At 41.9% G+C, this 13,003-nt stretch overlaps 1 long non-coding RNA gene across 1 annotated transcript in view; it reads right to left on the bottom strand.

The window, feature by feature from the left end:
• Positions 1-13,003, bottom strand: part of LOC309370886 — a 138,099-nt gene that overhangs the window by 123,016 nt on the left and 2,080 nt on the right. The gene's annotated exons all lie outside the window — the stretch shown is intronic.

Below are 13,003 nucleotides of genomic sequence, written 5' to 3'. Positions count from 1 at the left end.
CAACTTCTTGGGAACTAACTTTGTTTTGTCTCTCCGCTGTGGTTATCTACACTGAGGTCTGTCCTTCCCATGGAACATTGGACAACTTGACCTTGACTCATAGACAGGTGGGGAATGAGTGGCCAACCGAAAACAAGATCTGCAAAAGCGAAAGCAGCAAAAGGCCAGCTTGTGCAAACAACTTTGACTTCCCAGTCACGTAGATCATCAGTTCCTGCTGTACTGAAGGGAACTGAACTTCCAACAGTAGCTGAATTGAAGGGAACTGAACCTTCAACAACAGCTGAACTAAAGGAAGCTGAACAACCAGCAATAGAGGATATGGCTGCAGGTGGATCCGATGTACTTCTGAAGGAAATGCTACAACAATTTGCAATTTTAAATAAGAAGGTTGATGACCAAACAGCAAAAATTGATTTAGCCACATCCTCCATTACAAAGCTATCTGAACAAGTGGCACAGCACTCACAAGCAATTGGGAATCTAAAAGACGCTACTTCTGAGAATCGGAAATTGGCCGAAGCTGCGAACGAAAAAGCTGACCAAGCAATTCAAAAAGTGGATGAATTGAAAGGAGAGGTAAGGCCACTACATAAGCACATCAGTGACCAGCAGGCCTACCTGTCTATGGTGGAATTGAGAAACCGGGAAAATAATTTAAGATTACGTTCTATCCCAGAGCTTGAAAAGGAAGATTTGACTGGTTTTTTGACAGTAGAATTTTCCAAATTCTGGGGAATAAAGGAGGACGAAGACTTTAAAATAACAACGGCATTTAGATTGGGAAGTGTCACCAGGAAGGACAGACCAAGAGACTGCCTGATTATCCTAAGGACCAAACAGGAGAGAGACAAAATACTTGACCTTCACTTTAATAAATCACTTGAGATCCAGGATAGAAGAGCGGAAATTTACAAGGATATACCAAAACAATTACTGGATCTCAGGGCCATCTATACTGACCTAGCAAGACTTTTGAGAGGCAACGGAATACCTTATAGGTGGGAGTTCCCACAAGGCCTATCTTTTAAATACAAAGGAAAGAAGGTTAGAATCAAGACAAAAGAGGACAACCAGAAGTTCCTGCACGACCACGGAGAGGATCTTCAGAAGGGAACAGCAGTTCCTTGGCCTCCGCCACAGCCTGGATTGGAACCAATACCATCTCCCTCGGACCCGGACAAAAAGGAGGACACCCCATAGAGAGCAACAACAGATTGATACAGGATGTCTCTGCAGCTGTACAGTTGGAATATTAATGGCGCAAATTCCCCGGAAAAACGAAAAAGGATTTTTCATATTTTGAAAAAGGAAAATTTGGATGTAATTTGCTTGCAAGAAACACACGTGACTAGGCTCCACAGGAAAGTACTAATTAACAAAAGACTAGGCCAAGAATTTGTTTCATCAGACAAAGTAAAAAAGAGAGGCCTGGTGATCTACGTAAAGGAGAACCTAGCACCGAAATTTTTGTTTAAAGATGAGCAAGGGAGAATCTTGGCAATTGAAATACAATCTCAAGGAGAAAAAGTTTTGATATTAGGAATTTATGCACCAAATGAGGGGAAAGCAGAATTTTATAAGAAGCTACACGAGACATTACTGGACTATCTGGACTATTCGAACATCATTATGATGGGAGACATGAATGGGGTAGTCTCCACTTTGATGGATAAGTCACAGAGCCAAAATTTAACTAAGGATGGCAGACTACCGAAAACTTTTTTTGAACTGGCAGACAATATGGATTTGATCGACATTTGGCGGACAAGGAACCCCCTAGGTAGAGAGGGAACTTTCTTTTCTGAGGCCCACTTATCATGGACGAGAATCGACCAAATCTGGACAACTAGAGGGCTGGCACCGAAGACTATAAGAGTGGAAATCTGCCCAAAGACTTGCTCCGACCATAACGCCCTGAAAATGGAATTGAGACTTACTCCAGCCGGATCCTTCAGATGGAAAATGAATGACACCCTCTTTAGAGATCAAGAGATTGTAAAGAAGGCCCAAAAAACATTAAAGGACTATTTTGAAATCAACTTGAACACTTCAGTGGAAAAAAGAACAATCTGGGACGCTAGTAAAGCTGTAATGAGGGGGTTTCTGATACAACAAAACACAATTAAGAAAAAACTCTGGAATGGGAAAAAGGACAAAATATTAGAGAAGATAAGAGATGGAGAGAAAAGATTGAGATCTAAACCAAAATCCAAAGAGATCTTGCGAGAAATCAAATTCTACCAGGCACAATATTTGAAATTGATAAACCAAGAAGTGGAATGGAAAATTAAACAAATGAGACAAAGATCCTTTGAGTCAGCAAACAAATGTGGAAAACTGCTGGCATGGCAGTTGAAAAAAAGACAGAAATTTAATTATGTTACCAATTTAGAGGTGGAAGGGAAAAATATTCAGAAACCAGGTGAAATTAGAAAGTGTTTCCAGAAATACTTCAAAAAGTTGTATACACAAGGGCCTGCGGAAGTGTCCGAGATGGAACGATTTTTGAAACTTAATGGTTTACCAGAACTATCCCAGGAGAAGAGATCAATCTTGAACTGTAAAATAACACAACAGGAAATTGAGGATGCCATTCAGAATATGCAGTTGGGCAAATCTCCAGGCCCAGATGGGCTCACCTCCAAGTATTATAAGATACTAAAAGACTACTTGACTCTTCCATTAATGGAGGTTTGCAATCAGATTATGGGGGGAGGAAGGGCACCGGAAACATGGAAAGAAGCTTTCATCACATTGACACCCAAAGTGGAAACTGAAAAGAATCAACTTAGGAACTACCGTCCCATCTCACTCCTAAATGTGGATTACAAAATATTTGCAGACATTTTGGCAAGTAGATTGAAAAAGGTTTTAAATGAAGTAATTCATAAGGACCAAGCAGGCTTTCTTCCTGGTAGGCATTTGTTTGACAATACTAGGAATATTATTGATATCCTGGAACTTTTACAAACAAATATTAACACTAAAGCAGTGTTAATTTTTATTGATGCTGAGAAGGCCTTTGACAATATTTCTTGGAAATTTATGAAGAAAAACTTGGAAGGGATGGGAGTGGGACGGGGGTTTGAAAATGGCTTAGAAGCAATTTATTCAGAACAAAAAGCTAAGTTGATAGTGAACAATGTGGTGACAGAGGAGTTCCATATTGAAAAAGGAACACGCCAGGGGTGCCCCCTATCCCCACTATTATTTATATCAGTCCTGGAGGTTTTGCTGAACATGATTAGGAGGGACCGGCAAATACAGGGGATTACGGTCGGAGTGAAACAATATAAATTGAAAGCATTTGCAGACGACTTAGTAATAACATTACAGGAGCCAGAATCTAGTACAAAAAGAGTTCTGGAATTGATACAAGAATTTGGTCGGGTGGCAGGATTTAAGTTGAACAAACAAAAAACTAAAGTTTTGGGGAAAAACTTGACGCCCTTAGAAATAGAGGGGTTTCAGAAGGGAACAGAGTTAACTGTGGTCAAGAAAGTGAAATACCTGGGGGTAAACTTGACGCCTAAAAATCTGAATTTGTTTAAGGACAATTATGAGAAATGCTGGTCAGAAGTTAAGAAAGATTTGGAAACTTGGTCGAGACTGAAGCTTTCCTTGCTGGGCCGAATTGCTGCTGTTAAGATGAATGTTTTGCCAAAAATGTTGTTCTTATTTCAAACCTTGCAGGTCGTGGACAGAGTGGAATGTTTTGGAAAGTGGCAGAGGGATATATCAAAGTTTGTCTGGCAGGGCAAAAAGCCCCGAATAAAGTTTAAAATACTAACTGATGCAAAAGAAAGAGGGGGGTTTGCCCTGCCGGACTTAAGGTTATACTATGAGGCGGCAGCCTTCTGCTGGTTGAAAGATTGGATCTTATTAGAGAATACAGATGTCCTAGACCTGGAAGGTTTTAACAATTCGTTAGGATGGCATGCGTATCTGTGGTACGGCAAGGCAAAAACACATGGAATGTTCAAAAACCATATTGTCAGGAAAGCAATCTTTATGGTCTGGATGAAATATAAAGACTTACTGGAAAGTAAGACTCCGAGGTGGTTATCACCAGTGGAGGCCAAGGCGCGGAAAAAACCCAATATGGAGGCCGGTTGGCCGAAATATTGGGAACTAATAGAAAAAATTGGTGACAATTGGAGGTTGCGGGGCTTTGAAAACTTAAAAGATAAGGTGCAAGACTGGTTTCATTATGCCCAAATTAACGAGGTTGTTAAGTTAGATAAAAAAACAGGATTCCAGGTGGAAAAATCGAAACTTGAGACAGAGCTGTTAGAACCAAAGACCAAGGTATTATCGAGAATGTATAACTTGCTGCTTAAATGGAATACACAGGATGAGACAGTTAAATCAGCCATGATAAAGTGGGCTCAAGACATTGGTTATAATATCATGTTTGAAGACTGGGAAAGGTTATGGACCACCGGTATGAAATTTACGGCATGTAATGCCTTGAAAGAAAACATCATGAAAATGATATACAGGTGGTACATGACCCCAGTCAAGCTTGCTAAGATATACCATTTGTCTGATAACAAATGTTGGAAGTGTAGGGAAGCTGAGGGAACATTTTTTCACCTTTGGTGGACTTGCCCAAGAGTGAAGACCTTCTGGGAAATGATCTACAACGAGTTAAAAAAGGTGTTTAAGTACACCTTCCCTAAAAAACCGGAGGCCTTCCTCTTGGGTATTGTCGGCCAAAGGGTGTTAAAGAAGGATAGAACGTTTTTTATGTATGCCACCACGGCAGCAAGAATTCTGATCGCCAAATATTGGAAGACTCAAGATTTGCCCACACTGGAAGAGTGGCAAACGCAACTGATTGACTATATGGAGTTGGCCGAGATGACTGCCAGAATCCGAGACCTGGGAGAGGAAGCAGTGGAGGAGGACTGGAAAAAATTACAGAACTATCTGCAAAAATTTTATAAGCTATATGAACTTTAAAATGACGCATAATTTGAAATGCTAGCCCCAGCAATGAGCGTGTAACATTTATGAAATTGGATAACATTATTGAAAGAATCAAAGTTTAAATGTTAAAAATGATAATACGTTTTGTTTTTAGAGTAAATGAGCAATAAGGGATTTAAACTTAAACTGCAATTGAAAGTACAAAAGAAACACATGAAACAAGGTTATAATTTGCTGATAAATTTATTGTTAAGAATGCATTGTGCGGGAGATGCGGGGAAGTTCGATAGAAAGTTGAAATAAGTTGTGGAAGGGTTATGAATTTTTTATCTTCTTTTTGTCTATTTTTTTCCCCTCTTTTTTCTTCTTTTTTCTGTCTATGTCTGAAAAAACACAATAAAAACTATTTTAAAAAAAAAAAACAAAGTTGTCACTTTAAGGCTACGGTTCTCAACCTGTGGGTCCCCAGATGTTCTTGGACTACAACTCCCATCATCCCTGAGCTCTGGCCTTGCTAGCTAGGGGTGATGGGAGTTGTAGGGGACCCACAGGTTGAGAAAGGCTGCCTAAGGTGATTGTTTATCTCCTCTGAGTTGAGGATGTGTCACAAATCAGTACCGCCCTGCTCACATCTGATTGGCATTGACAGTCTCTGCTGATATGTGTCTCTGCTCATGTGCCCAGTGGTACCACACATACACTCATGAAAGCTCAATGGATCCATGCACAGGGGTCAATTTCTGTGTGCAAAAACTACCCTGGTGGACAGCTGCCCCCCTTTGAAAACACTATACAAATATTTATCATCATCGTTTCTACAGATGAGCATACTAAGCCCACGGGCATAGCCAGGATTTATGTTCGTGGTCCGGCTTTATGTTGCGAGGGCAGAACCTCAGTTAGTTAAGTATTTTGTATTGATTTACTTGATTTGGGGGGCAGCTGCCCCCCTGGCTATGCCCATGACTAAGCCATGGGCTTAGTATGCTCATCTGTAGAAATGATGATGATAAATATTTGTATAGTGTTTTCAAGGGGGAGGGACAGCTGTCCACCAGGAAAAATAATTAATTCACTCAAATCCCCCAGAGGAATAAATATTACACCAAATCAAGGCATATATTACCAGTGATTGTTTCCCAGATGATTACCACCATCTGAAACAAGGAACTTCTGCATAATGAATAAATAAATTTGATAAGCCTGGAGCATAACTGAGTCAGGCGGCAAGATGGCAACTGTTTTTTATAAATAGATAAAGAGAAATAATTGTATTACATAGGTTTACACAGCCAAAAAGAGAGAGACGTTTTTCAACATAGAATGAAAATCTGGCAGATGATCGTGTTTGCCAGTGTGATTCATAGGCTGTATATTCTGAAGAAGAAGGAAAAAAACGGGACCAAGAAGTAGGAGATGCAGATTTTGAAATACAGCTCATTGTTATTTTATTTAGTCCATTTATATTCTGCATTTCGTCCAATGAGTTCAAGATGGTGTGGATAGTAGGAGTGTGCACAGGCCCCAAGATTTGCCTTGTATCTACATTTCTGCATTTTAAAAATAAAATAAAACTTCCATCTCTTTCTTTGTCACTTTCTGCTTCTGAACTAGATGTGCCCTTGGCTGAGTCCAGTAAGGCTCTTCTTATTTTCTTAAAAATAACAGTGGTTAGATGCATGGTAGGCCGCTTCCCCTCCATTCTATGGTTACAGAAAAAGGTGCCTCGGGGTTTCCAGAAACATAAGAAAACAACAAGAAGAAATAAGAATAAGAAATAAGAAGAAGTGGGCGCTATTGCCATTATGAGAAAACAAGGGAGGTGTCATTTTAAAAGCTAAATTCCAATTTGCACATTAATCCAGTCAAGTAATGTGTAAAAAAAATAATGCATCTGTTAGTGAAAATAGTGCACAAGCACATTCTATGAGGGGAAATTACTTTGCAAAAATGTTATATTACACAGTATATTTTAAAAGCATACATTAGGAGAAACGAGCACTAAGATGCTGGTGAATTTTCACGAGGGCCTTTAAAAAAAATCAAAACCACATGTGGAAATGTGGAGAACTGAACTGAAGTTTGTGAAAATTTGAAACTGAGAGAAACCAAATTAACTCACCCCTAGCTCAGTATTGTCTGCACCCCTGGTCTTCAACTGGCGGCCTGGTCCAAGGTAGGTCGCAAGGGGAACACCACCACCATGCCAATGTATGGTTAAAGAAATGAGTCCTCAAATTCATGTTTGGGTTACAAATGGGTCCTGGGTCTGAAAAGGTTGAAGACTGCCGGTCTACACGTACTAGCAGTAATAGGGGACTTTTTGGGGCCCAATCTTACCGATCAGGGTTCAGGGCTGAACCTGCCCTCAAAATAAGTGCTCTACCACTGCACTACAGTCCTACCTTGGTTTTTGAACAGAATGTGTTCCGGAAGTCTGTTCAACTTCCAAAATGTTAGGAAACCGAGGCGCGGCTTCCGATTGGCTGCAGGAAGCCGTGGAAGCCACGCCAGATGTTCGGCTTCTGAGGCAAAGTTCGCAAACTGGAACACCTACTTCCAGGTTTGCCGTGTTCGAGTTCCAAGTTGTTCGTGAGCTAAGCTGTTCAAAAGCCAAGGTATGACTGTATAGTCAAGGTACGACTGAAATCAAAGTTCCTGTGCCTGCAGCAAACCAAGGACATGGCGTACAGAAATGCACAGCACATGTGAGGCCACCCACCCTGCAAATATTTCCACTGCTTCAGATATTTTTTACTAATAATGTGGGGCATCTTCCCTCTTCATGTGCCCAAAGTGTTCTGGCCATGCTATTTCTCCATGGGGTTGTATTCATAGAATAATAGAATCATAGAATCATAGAATCATAGAGTTGGAAGAGACCACAAGGGCCATCGAGTCCAACCCCCTGCCAAGCAGGAAACACCTTCAGAGCACTCCTGGCATATGGTTGTCAAGCCTCTGCTTAAAGACCTCCAAAGAAGGAGACTCCACCACACTCCTTGGCAGCAAATTCCACTGTCGAACAGCTCTTACTGTCAGGAAGTTCTTCCTAATGTTTAGGTGGAATCTTCTTTCTTGTATTTTGGAACCATTGCTCCATGTCCACTTCTCTGGAGCAGCAGAAAACAACCTTTCTCCCTCCTCTATGTGACATCCTTTTATATATTTGAACATGGCTATCATATCACCCCTTAACCTCCTCTTCTCCAGGCTAAACATGCCCAGCTCCTTAGCTGTTCCTCAACAGGCATCGTTTCCAGGCCTTTGACCATTTTGGTTGCACTCCTCTGGACACGTTCCAATTTGTCAGTGTCCTTCTTGAACTGTGGTGCCCAGAACTGGACACAGTACTCCACGTGAGGTGTGACCAGAGCAGAATACAGTGGCACTATTACTTCCCTTGATCTAGATGCTATACTCCTATTGATGCAGCCCAGAATTGCATTGGCTTTTTTAGCTGCCGCGTCACACTGTTGGCTCATGTCAAGTTTGTAGTCAACCAAGACTCCTAGATCCTTTTCACATGTACTGCTCTCAAGCCAGGTGTCACCCATCTTGTATTTGTGTCTCTCATTTTTTTTGCCCAAGTGCAATACTTTACATTTCTCCCTGTTAAAATTCATCTTGTTTGTTTTGGCCCAGTTCTCTAATCTGTCAAGGTCGTTTTGAAGTGTGATCCTGTCCTCTGGGGTGTTAGCCACCCCTCCCAGTTTGGTGTCATCTGCAAATTTGATCAGGATGCCCTTGAGTCCATCATCCAAGTCGTTGATAAAGATGTTGAATAAGACCAGGCCCAAGACAGCACCCTGTGGCACCCCACTAGTTACTCTTCTCCAGGATGAAGAGGAACCATTGATGAGCACCCTTTGGGTTCGGTCAGTCAGCCAGTTACAAATCCACTGAGTGGTAGCATAGTCAAGACCGCATTTTACCAGCTTCTTTACAAGAATATCATGGGGCACCTTGTCAAATGCCTTGCTGAAATCAAGGTAGGCTACATCCACTGCATTCCCTTCATCTACCAGGCTTGTAATTCTGTCAAAAAATGAGATCAGGTTAGTCTGACATGACTTATTTTTCAGAAATCCATGCTGACTATTGGTGATCACAGCATTCCTTTCTAGGTGCTCACAGACTGTTTGCTTAATGATCTGCTACAGAATCTTCCCTGGTATTGATGTCAGACTGACTGGGCGGTAATTATTTGGGTCCTCTCTTTTCCCCTTTTTGAAAATAGGGACAACATTTGCCCTCCTCCAGTCTGTCGGGACTTCGCCTGTTCTCCAGGAATTCTCAAAGATGACTGCCAGTGGTTCTGAGATCACATCTGCCAGTTCTTTTAATACTCTTGGATGCAGTTCATCTGGCCCTGGAGACTTGAATACATCCAAACTAGCCAAGTATTCTTGTACTATCTCCTTAGTTATTCTGGGCTGTGTTTCCTCTGCTGAATCATTTGCTCCAAATTCTTCAGGTCGGGCATTGTTTTCTTTATTGGAGAAGACTGAGGCAAAGAAGGCATTGAGGAGTTCAGCCCTTTCTGTGTCCCCTGTTTGCATTTCACCATCTTCTCCTCTGAGTGACCCCACTGTTTCTTTGTTCTTCCTTTTGCTATGAACATACCCATAAAAGCCTTTTTTGTTGCTTTTAACCTCTCTAGCAAGCCTGAGTTCATACTGTGCTTTAGCTTTTCTGACTTTGTGTCTACACGTGCTGACTATTTGTTTGAATTCCTCTTCGGTGGTTTCCCCCCTTTTCCATTTTTTGTACACATCCTTTTTAAATTTTAACTCAGTTAAAAGTTCTTTAGATAGTCACCCTGGCTTCTTTAGGCACCTTCCATGTTTCCGTCTCATTGGTATTGCCTGAAGTTGTGCTTTTACTATCTCCCTCTTAACAAACTTCCAGCCATCATGAACTCCCTTTCCTTTTAGTATTACTGTCCATGGGATCTCACCCAGCACTTCTCTAAGTTTTATGAAGTCGGTATTCTTAATGTCAAGAAATTGAGTCCTAGTATGCTTGGCTGCTCCTTTCCGCTGTATAGTAAACTTCAGAAGAGCATGATCACTCGTGCCTAATGATCATTCCACTTCTACCCCACTAACCAGGTCATCAACATTGGTTAGGACCAGATCTAAAATGGCTGTTCCTCTTGTTGCTTCTCCCACTTTCTGGACAATGAAGTTGTCTGCAAGGCCAGTGAGGAATCTGTTTGACCTTATGCTCTTGGCTGAGTTTGACATCCAACAAATATCCGGGTAATTGAAGTCCCCCATTACTACTATCTCCCTTCCTTTTGCATGCTTGGCCATCTGTTCCAGGAAGGCATCATCTATGTCCTCCATTTGGCTTGGGGATCTATAGTAAACTCCCACAATGAGGTCACTGTTATTCTTCTCTCCCTTAATTTTGACCCAAATGCTCTCACTTTGGCTTTGAGGTTCTAAATCTTGGATCTCTTCACAGGTATACACATCCCTGACTTATAACGCCACTCCTCCTTTCTTGTCTGGTCTGTTTCTCTGAAATAGATTGTATCCCTCCATTATTACATTCCAATCGTGGGACTTATCCCACCAGGTTTCAGTGATGCCTATTATGTCATATTCAAGTAAATTTTGCTCGCAGTAGACCATTGAATGCCCCTAACTTAGCCATAGTGACTCATTTCAGTGGGTCTGCTTTGGAAATACTCAATTTCCTTTCCCCTTTTCAAGATTTAGCCACCCTCGTATGACATAGAAAAAATGTGCATACCAACAACTGTATGGCATGGTGAAAAGGACTTGTTTGTTGACCCTGAAAATTTCTGTTTCTTCTGGTTTACTATTCAGTTTCGTAAGGTATATTTGAAGTAAAGAATACACAACCTTCATTTGGGGAAGACCACATCTTTATCTTAGTTCTACAAGGATAATAAATGCAGCTTGATAGAGATTTTATTGTTATGTGTGAGACCTAGTTCCTGCTTACTGGACGGTGACAGTTAAGTTTTGCTGGTCAACACAGTTATTATTGGGACGTGGGTGGCGCTGTGGGTTAAACCACAGAGCCTAGGACTTGCCGATCAGAAGGTCGGCAGTTTGAATCCCCGCGACGGGGTGAGCTCCCGTTGCTCGGTCCTTGCTCCTGCCAACCTAGCAGTTCGAAAGCACGTCAAAGTGCAAGTAGATAAATAGGTACCGCTCTGGCTCCCACCAAGTAAACGGCGTTTCCGTGCGCTGCTCTGGTTCACCAGAAGCAGTTTAGTCATGCTAGCCACATGACTCAGAAGCTGTGCGCTGGCTCCTTCAGCCAATAAAGAGCGTCACAACCCCAGAGTCAGTCACAACTGGACCTAATGGTCAGGGGTCCCTGATGGTTATTATTATGGTCTTGTGATGATGTTGGGGGCAGGGCCAAAACATGCACTTTTGACTCACATGTGCAGGAGGAATGACTGAAAAGGGCTAAGGCATATGAGCAAACAGGAAGCTCAGATAAGAATCTAAGGATGGCTCTCACATGCTCAGACGCTGGTGATTTTAGTGGTAGCATTCAAGATAGAACCCTGAGGCATGACAGCAGAAGGGAGGAACAGGTTTCTGTAGTTTAAGTAGTAAATGACCAGGCTCACCTGTGCAACCAGGTGAAACATCCAAGCAGTACTGTTGCTGCAAGCAGCAGGAGCCACAGGACAGAATGGAGAAGGGATGTTTTGGTAAAGCTGGGTGTTACCAATATGTTGAAATGAAATGTTGAAATGAAAACTATCAGATGTGTTGAAGTGATCAATATAAAAATAGAAAGGACTTGGAAATGGATCCTGGAGGAACTCCATCCCAAAGTGATTGTGCTGCTCACTAATAATAATAATAATAATAATAATAATAATAATAATAATAATAATAATTTATACCCCGCCCATCTGGCTAGGTTTTCCCAGCCACTCTGGGCGGCTTCCAACAGGATATTAAAAACACAATAAACCATAAAACATTAAAAACATTCCTAAACAGGGCTGTCTTCAGATGTCTTCTAAAAGTCGGATAGTTGATTATTTCCTTGACATCTGATGGGAGGGCGTTCCACAGGGCGGGCGCCAATCTAGGATGAGATTCTTTTGCATGACATTCATATACAAACACACAGAAATCTTCATTTTACTAAAACACACTGTTTCAGAAACCAGTTAGGACAGGTTTTACAAGAGTTCATGAATGGGGAAAGGCCTTAAGTGATATGTAATGACAGTTAAGAGGTCAGAAAGGGAGCACAGAGAGTAATCTTTGCAGTTTTGTGCATGTACAACAGTGTTCTTGTTTATAATTGTAGAATGTTACATGGTGTGAAATTAGCAATGGGGAAAAAATGGCCTTGCTGCCTCTGCACTGTTGGAGTAACCGAAGTATTTGAGCTAATTCCTTACCTGGCCAGCTGTCCCAGATTGGTGAGATACAGAAGAATGGTGGGAGGAACCAGCTGGGGAACCACCAAGGAAAGAAAGCTCAGGGCTGAGGAGGGTGATGAGACAACGATGAGTGGTCAGAGGGAGCAGACTGGGATGAGGTGGTGTCATAAGGGGTAACAGGGCTTAGTGAGCTGGGATAGTCTGGGGAGAGAAAAGTCCAGAATCAGAGGCAGAAGCTAATGCAAGAGAGGAGGGAGGCCAAGAGGCAGAGACTGGTGAAGAGTCATGGGTGTCCCCTCCTCCTGTTGCATAAGCCCCCTTCCCCCCTGGTCTCCCAGAATCAGAAGAGGCATGAAAGTTGCTGTGTTAATTAGGCCTGACAGTGCAGTAAGTCTGCGATGATAGTGTTTTGCTAACAAACTTCCACAGTGTGATTTATGGCCTGTTCACTCTTGACACCAGAGCTATGCCTGCAGACATGGGCACGCACACATGTGACAATGGTGGTTCCGGAAAGTGTGAAGATGTAGGTATGATGCATTCAACTTAACTTGCAGGGATTTGATTTGCAAAGAAAATTGGCTGTCAAATAAATGATGCTGCTGTCATGAATGTGCCATAAATATGGCACATTAAACATGAGCTTAGGCTGAAGCAGAGGCAGATTTAGGG

The sequence above is a fragment of the Podarcis melisellensis genome (assembly GCF_964234715.1).
Source record: "Podarcis melisellensis genome assembly, chromosome: 5".
NCBI classification, from domain to species: Eukaryota; Metazoa; Chordata; class Lepidosauria; order Squamata; family Lacertidae; genus Podarcis; species Podarcis melisellensis.
The sequence above is the reverse complement of the archived record's forward strand: the minus strand, read 5'-3'. Positions and strand labels throughout refer to the sequence as shown.